Genomic DNA, 9324 nt, shown 5'->3' on the forward strand with positions numbered 1-9324 from the left:
CCGTGCCACAAATAGTAGCCCATCTCGACCTGAATCAAAGAGATTTGATCCAGTCCTCCACTATTCCCTCCTAGACACTCTACAATTGTGTCCAGAAGTATCTCCAGCATCCCTTGAAACCCGCAATGAAGATGTGGCCAGACGTCTTCAAATTGCCATCGTCATCAACGATCTGGTTGTGGCCAGTAACCAGCAAAACTTCCCTGAAGTTCACCCCTTTTTGTCTTTTCGTGTATGGGGTGTTGGGAGGCAAATAGTTCAGCCTCAGCGCCTCCCTAAAACCGTCAAGCGTCAATACGCACTTCACCGTACCTTCCTTTAGCGTGAAGGCTATTGACTTCTCATCTTTGGCAACTTCGGCCGTATTCCAAAACTCCAATAAATATCGATGGTATAAACGCTCTGGGTCAGCAGTAAGAGCGTATGAAAGGGGACAACGTTGAAGAAATTCATTTAATCTGCCCATAATCCCTTCAGATTTGGCGTTAAGGGCTGCTTTAAAGTTGTTCATGTTGAAACGAATGGTTTTAGACTCAAAGTCTTTTGGCCATTGAGAGCTGGGCTTAATAGCAGATTTAGGTGGAGAATATTCAAAAGCAATAAGTGTTTTGGGTTCTTTAACGGAGGATGAGGAAGCCATTTTAAAGGAGAAAGAATGAAATGAAGAAAGGAGATGAAAATGTGTTAAGAAATTTTAGGGTTGGAAGTTATGAAGGAAGATGAAATGATTGTTAAAAAACTTGAGAGAATGAATTGAATGTTTGAGAGAATGAGAGAGAAATATGATTGAGAGTAAATGAAAGAATGATCTTGGAAAAAGATATATATATTTTCAAAGAAATTCAAAGGATTTTCTTTTGTTGAAAATAAGTAAAAAGATTTTGGAATTCAAACCCAATAAAATATAATGATATTTTAATATTTTATTGATGGTAATTTTGATCGGGTTTGAAGTCCGAAATAATTTTCGGTGACACGTCCGCATTAAATGCAACAACGGCCATGACCCCACTTTTTCAAGAAAAATTCAACCATTTTAAATGCAAAAGTAATTATCATTTTCCTTTACGGCGCAAGTAGTATGACACGTCAGCAAAAAGGTATCCTGGAACAGTAAAAATCACGTGTCCACTTGCCAGCTAGGTATCCATTGTATAATAAAAGGTTTTGATGGACTTCAAATTGAGTAATTTAAAAATTCTGAGAGAGGTTAAGGAAGTGCAATCTGAACCTTCTCATATTCTAGAAATTCTGAAGTCCCTCAGTTCCTGAGACATTTTAGACAGAGTGTTTTCTGGGGCAAAAATTCCCCCTAAAAAAAATTTCTTTTTCTTGTAAAAACATTTTTGTCTATTCCCTCTGAAATGCTACACAGGATTTAGCATTCCTAACTCACTGATGAGATGTTTAAAAGTTTTGACATCTAAAGGTTTTGTAAACACATCAGCCAGTTGTTTATCAGTGGGAATGAAATGAATTTCAATGTCACCTTTTAAAATATGATCACGAATGAAATGGTACCTTAGATCAATATGCTTGGTTTTAGAGTGCATGACAGGATTGTGAGAAATTGCAATGGCACTTGTGTTATCACAAAATATTGGCGTTCTTGTGTACTTAACACCATAATCAGTTAGTTGATTCTTCATTCATAAGATCTGAGCACAACAACTTGCAGCAGAAATGTACTCAGCCTCAGCAGTTGATAATGATACTGCAGTCTGCTTCTTGCTTGTCCAACTAACTAATTTGCCACCAAGAAAATGACACCCACCTGTGGTACTTTTCCTATCTATCTTACAACCTGCATGATCAGAATCTGAATAGCCCATGAGATCTAGACTTGAGCCTTTGGGATACCAAAGACCTAGTCTGGGGACACCTTTCAGGTATCGAAAAATTCTTTTTACTGCATTTAGGTGTGCTTCTCTGGCATCAGATTGAAATCGTGCACAAAGACATGTTGCAAACATTATGTCTGGTCTACTTGCAGTTAAGTACATTAATGATCCCACCATACCACGATACTTTGTGGAATCGACAGGTTTTCCATTTGGGTCTGAGTCCAAAGTTAATGGTGCAGAAATGGGAGTATCTTTAGATGAAACTGAATCAAATTGATATTTCATTAATAAATCTTTGACATATTTTTCTTGATTAATAAAAATACCATCACTGGTTTGTTTTACTTGAAGACCTAGAAAATATGTCAATTCACCCATCATACTCATTTCATACTCAGAGGACATAATTTTAGAAAACTTGTCACACAATTTTTATTTGTAGATCCAAACACAATATATCAACATATACTTGTACAAGTAAGATATCACTTTTCTCATGCAAGATGAATAAAGTGTTATCTATAGCACCTCTTCGAAAACCATTATCTAAAAGATGTCGAGTTAGAGTATCATACCAGGCTCTAGGTGCTTGTCTCAGACCATATAAAGCTTTGTTCAGTCGATACACCCAGTGAGGTTTTTCTTTACTTTCAAATCCTGGAGGTTGATACACATACACAACTTCTTCTAGCTCTCCATTCAGGAATGCACTTTTAACATCCATTTGGTAGACTTTGAACTCATGATGAGCTGCAAATGCTAAGAAAATTCTGATAGCTTCTAGTCTTGCCACTGGTGCAAAAGTCTCATCAAAATCAATTCCTTCTTCTTGTACATAACCCTTTGCAACAAGTCTGGCCTTGTTTCTGATTACATGGCCATCTTCATCTACCTTGTTTCTAAAAACCCATCTTGTCCCAATTGGTTCTTTCTTCAGATTGGGGGGACATGGAACAAGCTCCCAAACATTGTTCCTTTCAAATTGGTTGAGCTCTTCTTGCATGGCATCAACCCAACTTGGATCTTTCAAAGCCTCGTCAATCTTCTTTGGTTCTATCAGTGACAAGAAGCTGACGAATAAGCATTGATCGCTTGTGGCTCTTCTGGTCTGAACCCCTCTACTTGGATCGCCAATCACTTGCTCAATTGGATGTGAGCGAGTCCATTTAGAGTAATGACCAGGATGAACAATGATATCAGTGCAAGAACTCCTCTGTCCTACTCCAGAAGATGGATCAGAATAAACTATTTCAGTTTCATCATCTTCATCATCTTGTAAATCACGATTTGCATCATGAAATTCTTCGTTCTGAGGTATTTAGGGGAAACTGATATCTGAGGAGTAGCACGCACATCTGATCCAATAGTCAATTCAGAAGGTAGTTTGAATGTGACTGAGGGATAGAATGGAATGTTACTTTGCTGATTCGAAGTTGGTTCTGAACTGGAGTGAACAGAAACATGTTCAGATGACTGATCTGATTTGTCATTTTGATCAGAATCACCGAAACTAAGAGGACTTTCTGAAGGTGGTTCAGAGACTGGTTTATAAAAGATTGCAGAATTTGATTCATCAAAGGTAACATGAACTGACTCATCAACCTTTTCAAGTCTTTTGTTGTAGACAGTAAAGGCCTTGCGAATTGTTGAAAAACCTAGGAAGTAACCTTCATCAGCTTTGGCATCAAATTTGCCCAATTTGCTGGAATCATTCAAAATGTATACTGGACATCAAAACACATGGAAATATCCAATATTAGGCTTTCTGTTTCTGAGCACAGGCAGTCTTCTTATGTCTTTTGACATAAATGGAACGATTCTGGGTGTAGCAAGCAGTTGCAACAGCTTTAGCCCAAAAACATTTTGGAAGACCTGATTCATTCAACATACTTCTGGCAGCTTCAATCAGTGTTCGATTCTTTCTCTCTACAACACCATTTTGCTCTGGAGTATGTGCTGAGGAGAAGTTCTGAGATATGCCAGTGTCAGTGCAGAAGTTTTCCAGAGTGGAATTTCTGAATTCAGTACCATTGTCACTTCTGAGCTGACGTACTTTTCGCTTGTGCTTGAGTTCAATTTGTTTGATGAGAGCAATAATTTCAGCAGCAGCTTCACTTTTATTCCTGAGGAAGATTACCCAACAATATCTTGAATATTCATCAACTACAACCAGAGTGTACTTTTCCCGGCTCTTGTCTGAACATTCACAGGACCAAAAGATCCATGTGTAACATGTGAAGTGGTTCAGTGATGTTGAAATTTTGCTTGGTTTTGAAAGAAGCTCGTTTCTTCTTTCCCATTTCACACCCTGGACATGGCTTGTCTTTATTGAAAGACATGGCTGGTATCCCATCAACAAGTTGTTTTCTTGACAACTTATTTATATTTTTGAAATTGAGATGGGATAGCCTTTTGTGCCACAACCAATTGGTGTCCTCATCAGCCTTTGTATAGAAACATTGTTCAGAAGTAGCACTGTTCATGTCTACTACATAAATGTTTCCTTTTCTGGGAGCAATCATTACTACCTTCCAATCTCTGTTGAATATGGTGCCTTGTGAAATATCAAATAAAACCTTAAAGCCATCATCACAAAGTTGGCTGACACTGATCAGATTATATTTCAAACCATTCACATATGCAACTTTTGTGAATTTGACCTGACCGTTATTCACAATACCATATCCTTCAGTTTGTCCATGATCATCATTACCAAAAGTTATAGAGGGCCCCTCTTGCACCCTATATTCCTCCAGCAGGGATTTGTGACCAGTCATGGTTCTGCCAGCAGCACTGTCAAGAAACCAAGTATTCTTTTTGTGGTCACCCTGCACATACACAAAAATTAGTTCTTTTTGGGAACCCATCTTTTGATGGGTTCACTGGACTTTCCCTGAACAGTCTCAGATTTCTTTGGTATGTGAGGAACAGATGGATCAAAGGGAATTTCAGTCATAATTTCTGATGACACAAAAACAGTTGGTTTAATGACCTCAGAAACCTTTTTCTTCTCAGATTTTTGCTTTTCTTGTTTAATTTTCTTTGAAAAAGGTTTTGGATTTTGTTTGAGATTTTGAGGAGTGCTTTCAACATTTTTTAATCGTGCATTACAGCTTTGCACTTGCCTAGCCAAATTTTGAAATTGACTTTCAATTCTTAACAAAATAGATTCTTGATCAGACACCTGAGCTCTACCAGAATCTGAGATATAAGACTCAGCAGGGATGACATTCTTCTTCTTTTTCTGATTTCTGGAAACCTGATTTGAAGATTGAGGGGAAGGCTTCTTGGATTTGACCTTCTTTTCTGAAGCACTGGTCTGACATGCTTCAGATTTGCCCTCAGGTTGTTCCTAGGCTTGATCAATTATCAGTTTTGATTTTCCAAGATCTTTAAAAACAATTTCTGGTCTCATTTCTTTTGGAAGAGCATCAAGATCAGTTATTACAGACGCAAGATGAAGATTACCAGTGCCGTAGGCGATTCTTTGGTTTTCAAAAGTTTTCTTTATGGCAGCTTCTGGAAAAGGTGATTTCATCCATGATTTTATTATTTTTTGTTCTTTTTCTAAAATGATTTTCAGTTCTTCCTTTTCCAATTCTAATTTTGAAACCATTGACTGATAACTTTTCAGGGTCAACTGAACATCTTTCAGTTCTTTCAATCTGGCCTGACTGGCGTTCAGTTCAGAAGAATTTATTTCAAAATTTTTAATACTTTTTGAACGCACAGTCTCAACATATGATATGTCAGCCTCAATTCGAACTAAAAGATCCAGTTTGAGTTCTTCATCATTCTCAAAACCAAATTCACTAACCTTTTTCATGATAATATCCACCCAACGACCAGATTCCACATCAGACTTAACAACATGACTTTGATCTTCACGAGCCATGAAACACATATCCCTTAATTCTTCTTCATCATCAGATGACTCGTCAGAATCTTCCCATTTTTCAGTATCAGCTACCATGCAGCTATTTTTGTTGGATTCTTCTTGTGCCATCATTGCCATATGGGCTTTCAGCTTCTTGTACTTAGCCTTGTACCCATCATCTGGCTTTTGAAAGATAGAGTGGTTAGGGGCAGTGTGTGATGAGGAAAGTTGTGATGATCTGCATTCCTTCATAAAATGTCCTTTCTTTCCACATCTAAAACATTCAAGATTGGACTTATCAACAGTATTGTTTGAAGGAAATTGTTTGCCATTTCTTTTGGTTTTAAATTTAAAACGATTAAAGGTTTTGGCAATCATAGCAATCAGATCATCATCATCATCCTCATCACATTCATGTGATGCATAATCAGAAATACCAACTTTCATCAATTCAGCTACTATCTTCTTCACAGAGTCAGACTGATTATTCTCAGAAGATAGTAGGGCAGTGTCTTGAGGTTCAGAATAATGAACCAGAGCTGTCTTGGTAGATGAATGATTTTTTGCATCTTGCTCAGCCACAGCTCTCTCTGCTTTGTTTTCCTCAGTAAATCTAAATGTACCGTACAGAGAGGCCAGAGTGTGGCTGTGAAGGGTGTTGCCTTGTCTTAACACCATAATCAAATTTTCCCATTTTGAAGGTAAAATGTCACAAAATTTTTCAAGCAAAATTTCTTTGTCTTTTGTGACACCAAGAGCTTTTAATTGATTGACCAAATTTGTAAATCTTAGATATGTTTCAGTTAAAGACTCATTTGGTAATGCAAAAAATGCTTCATATTTTTTATTTAAAGAAACTTTTCTAGTGGTGACAGTTTCCTTTGTTCCTTCAAACTGTGTTAGCAATTCTTCCCACATCAACTTAGAATTATCAAGTAAGACAAGAGTGGGTTTCAAACTTTCTGGGACAGCAAAGAGAATCATGTTTTGTAATTTAGAGTCTAGGTCAGCCAAACGATGATCTTCTTCTGACCAATGATCTTTCTCTTTGGGTGTTAACCTAGGGGTCCCATCTTGATTAAAGACAACAGTTGATGCATTCATGGGAACATAAGGACCTTCAACAAGAATTGTGGTCAAGTGTCTTTCAACACCAGTGATGTACTTGAGCATACATGCCTTCCAAGTAATGAATGTGTCACTATTTCCATTAAATTTAGGTACCGGATTGTTTGGAAAGTGAACATGAACACTGGGTTGAGCTGGTGGTGGAGGTGGTGGATTTTGATTCATATTGGCATTTGGGTTAGGGTTTGGTTGTTCGGTTCCAGACATCTTGTAGGATCAAAACAGGTATAACAACTTAATGATTTAAACTGGGAGGCTCTGATACCAAATGTAAGTCCACCTAACAAGATGTACACGAGATCAAGATATAACCAGATATATAAGGTTAGACAATAATAATCACAAGTTATATCAAGTAACCCGACTGACAAGTAAAACGAAACTAGATAGGACTAGTTAGAATTACGATCCAGATAATGGATAAGAGTAATAAAGTATAATTGCTTGAAACTATATAAGATACTAAATATAATCAAGTATTATGGCAATGAGTCGAGATGTACTTTTCAATGTATTTCATTTATTGTTTATAAACAAAATACAAGGGTTGTTGCGGAACAAAGATAATCACACTTGTGAAAGTATCTAAACAACCCAGAAATACAAATGATCTATGTAACGAGGAATTACTCGTAAGAATACTTAGAGTAATATCACACGTTGTAATTGCCAAAGTTCCAAGCAATATTGCAAGTGTGAGAAGTCTTATATTTATAGGCAAACATGTCCTGATGACATGGCAATATGCCGTACTAAATATGGTTGGATGGATTCGTGGGACAAATCCATAACATGCTTGTTTAAGGTAAAGTATGTAAGTTTCTTGATGTGACTTGACATACTTTATTCCCAACCTTTTTGCTAAAACTTTCCCAATCCCAGGTTGATAGTAATTAACCGGGTAAAGGTAGTTAAAGCTGCAAAAAGACTTTCCTCGTAATCAGTGAAAAAGTGTTGTAAGTACTTTTTCACTGAGCCTCTTCAGATTCAACTTCAGGTAAGATCTTCTCTGAGCTCTGCTTCTGAGATGATCTTCTTCCTCAGTCTTCAGTCTTTGACTTCCGTCTGAACGTCTTTAGTGTTGGTTGATTCTGAATCTGAAGTGAAGCTTCAGTGAGCTATATTCTGAATGACTTCAGAATCCTGAGCAAGCTTTCTTTACTGAGCTTCAACTATTTTGAACAAATTATACTTCAGTATTCTTGGTGAACTTGTGCAATATTCTCTCAATCGTAAAAATGAACATTTCACAACTTTAAGTGTTTCGATTGTTAAGAGAATTTCCAAGTATTAGATCAATTGTATTTCATAGGTTTTTAGGATATTTACACTCGTGTATTATCTTGGTTCCGCAACAACCTTGTATTTTATTTAAAGTCAATAAATAAAATACAATTGAAAATTACATATTGTCTCACCAATTTACTCTACAACTTCTTTACTTTAATGCATTGTATCTACTTATTCAATTTGTCACCTTAATAAGTAAACCACTAGTAACCTGGTATACTGTTCACTGCAACTGGTCATGTCCAGATATAGTGAACCTATTGCAAAGTTATCTCACCATTGACATAGAGGTGTCTTCAGTTAGTATCATCTCTTGAGTTGGGACTTACAAGTGGTATCAGAGCAGAAGGCTAATATACTTGCCTTGATCTGCTAGGATGTCTATTACTGAAGGTGAGAATGGTTCTGGTCCTATTATTGAAAACAATAATGTTAGTGTTCAAACTGATACACCTAATCAAAATGTGAACACTAATCCTCCTCTCCCTCCCCCTCTTAATGCCCTTAATCATCTCCATGTCCATTATTCTAACACTTTTGTTCCTAAGTTTGATGGGAGAGGTGAAACTTTTGGGACATGGAAGGCTAGAATGCTCTTGCATTTTGGTGGGAGATAAAGGTATATGTTGAAAATCCTTAAGGATTGACCTTATATACCCATGTCTCTTGGGGTAAGTCCTCTTCTTGATCCCACTGGAAGAAGAGGCACCAGAGAAAAGCCTAAAGACTACTGGTCTGATAAGGATCGCAGACTGGTAGACTTGGATACCAGACTGAAAAACATGATCCTTACGTCTGTTCCTGAAGACCGTATTCCAACACTTGTGTTGTATCCCAATGCCAAGGCCATGTGGGATGAACTGGTCGTTCAGTTTGAGGGAGGATATGACACCATTATCACTAGGAAAGTTGCCCTGAACAAGAAGTATGAATCCTTCTTTGCTTTGTCTAATGAGAGTTTAATTGGTACTTACACCAGATTTACTAGCCTCATCAACCAGTTAAGAGGGTTGGGCGTAGAGAAGGATAAGGATATTCTTCTTGAAAAGTTTTGTGATATTCTTCCTTCCAAATGGGAAAATATGATTATTGTCTTATGACAAGGTAAAACCCTACATAGCCACACTCTTGCATCCCTTTATGGAGCCTTCAAGTTCACTGAAGATAATAATGTTGCAAGGTTGG

Source organism: Erigeron canadensis, chromosome 7 (assembly GCF_010389155.1).
Source record: "Erigeron canadensis isolate Cc75 chromosome 7, C_canadensis_v1, whole genome shotgun sequence".
NCBI lineage: Eukaryota > Viridiplantae > Streptophyta > Magnoliopsida > Asterales > Asteraceae > Erigeron > Erigeron canadensis.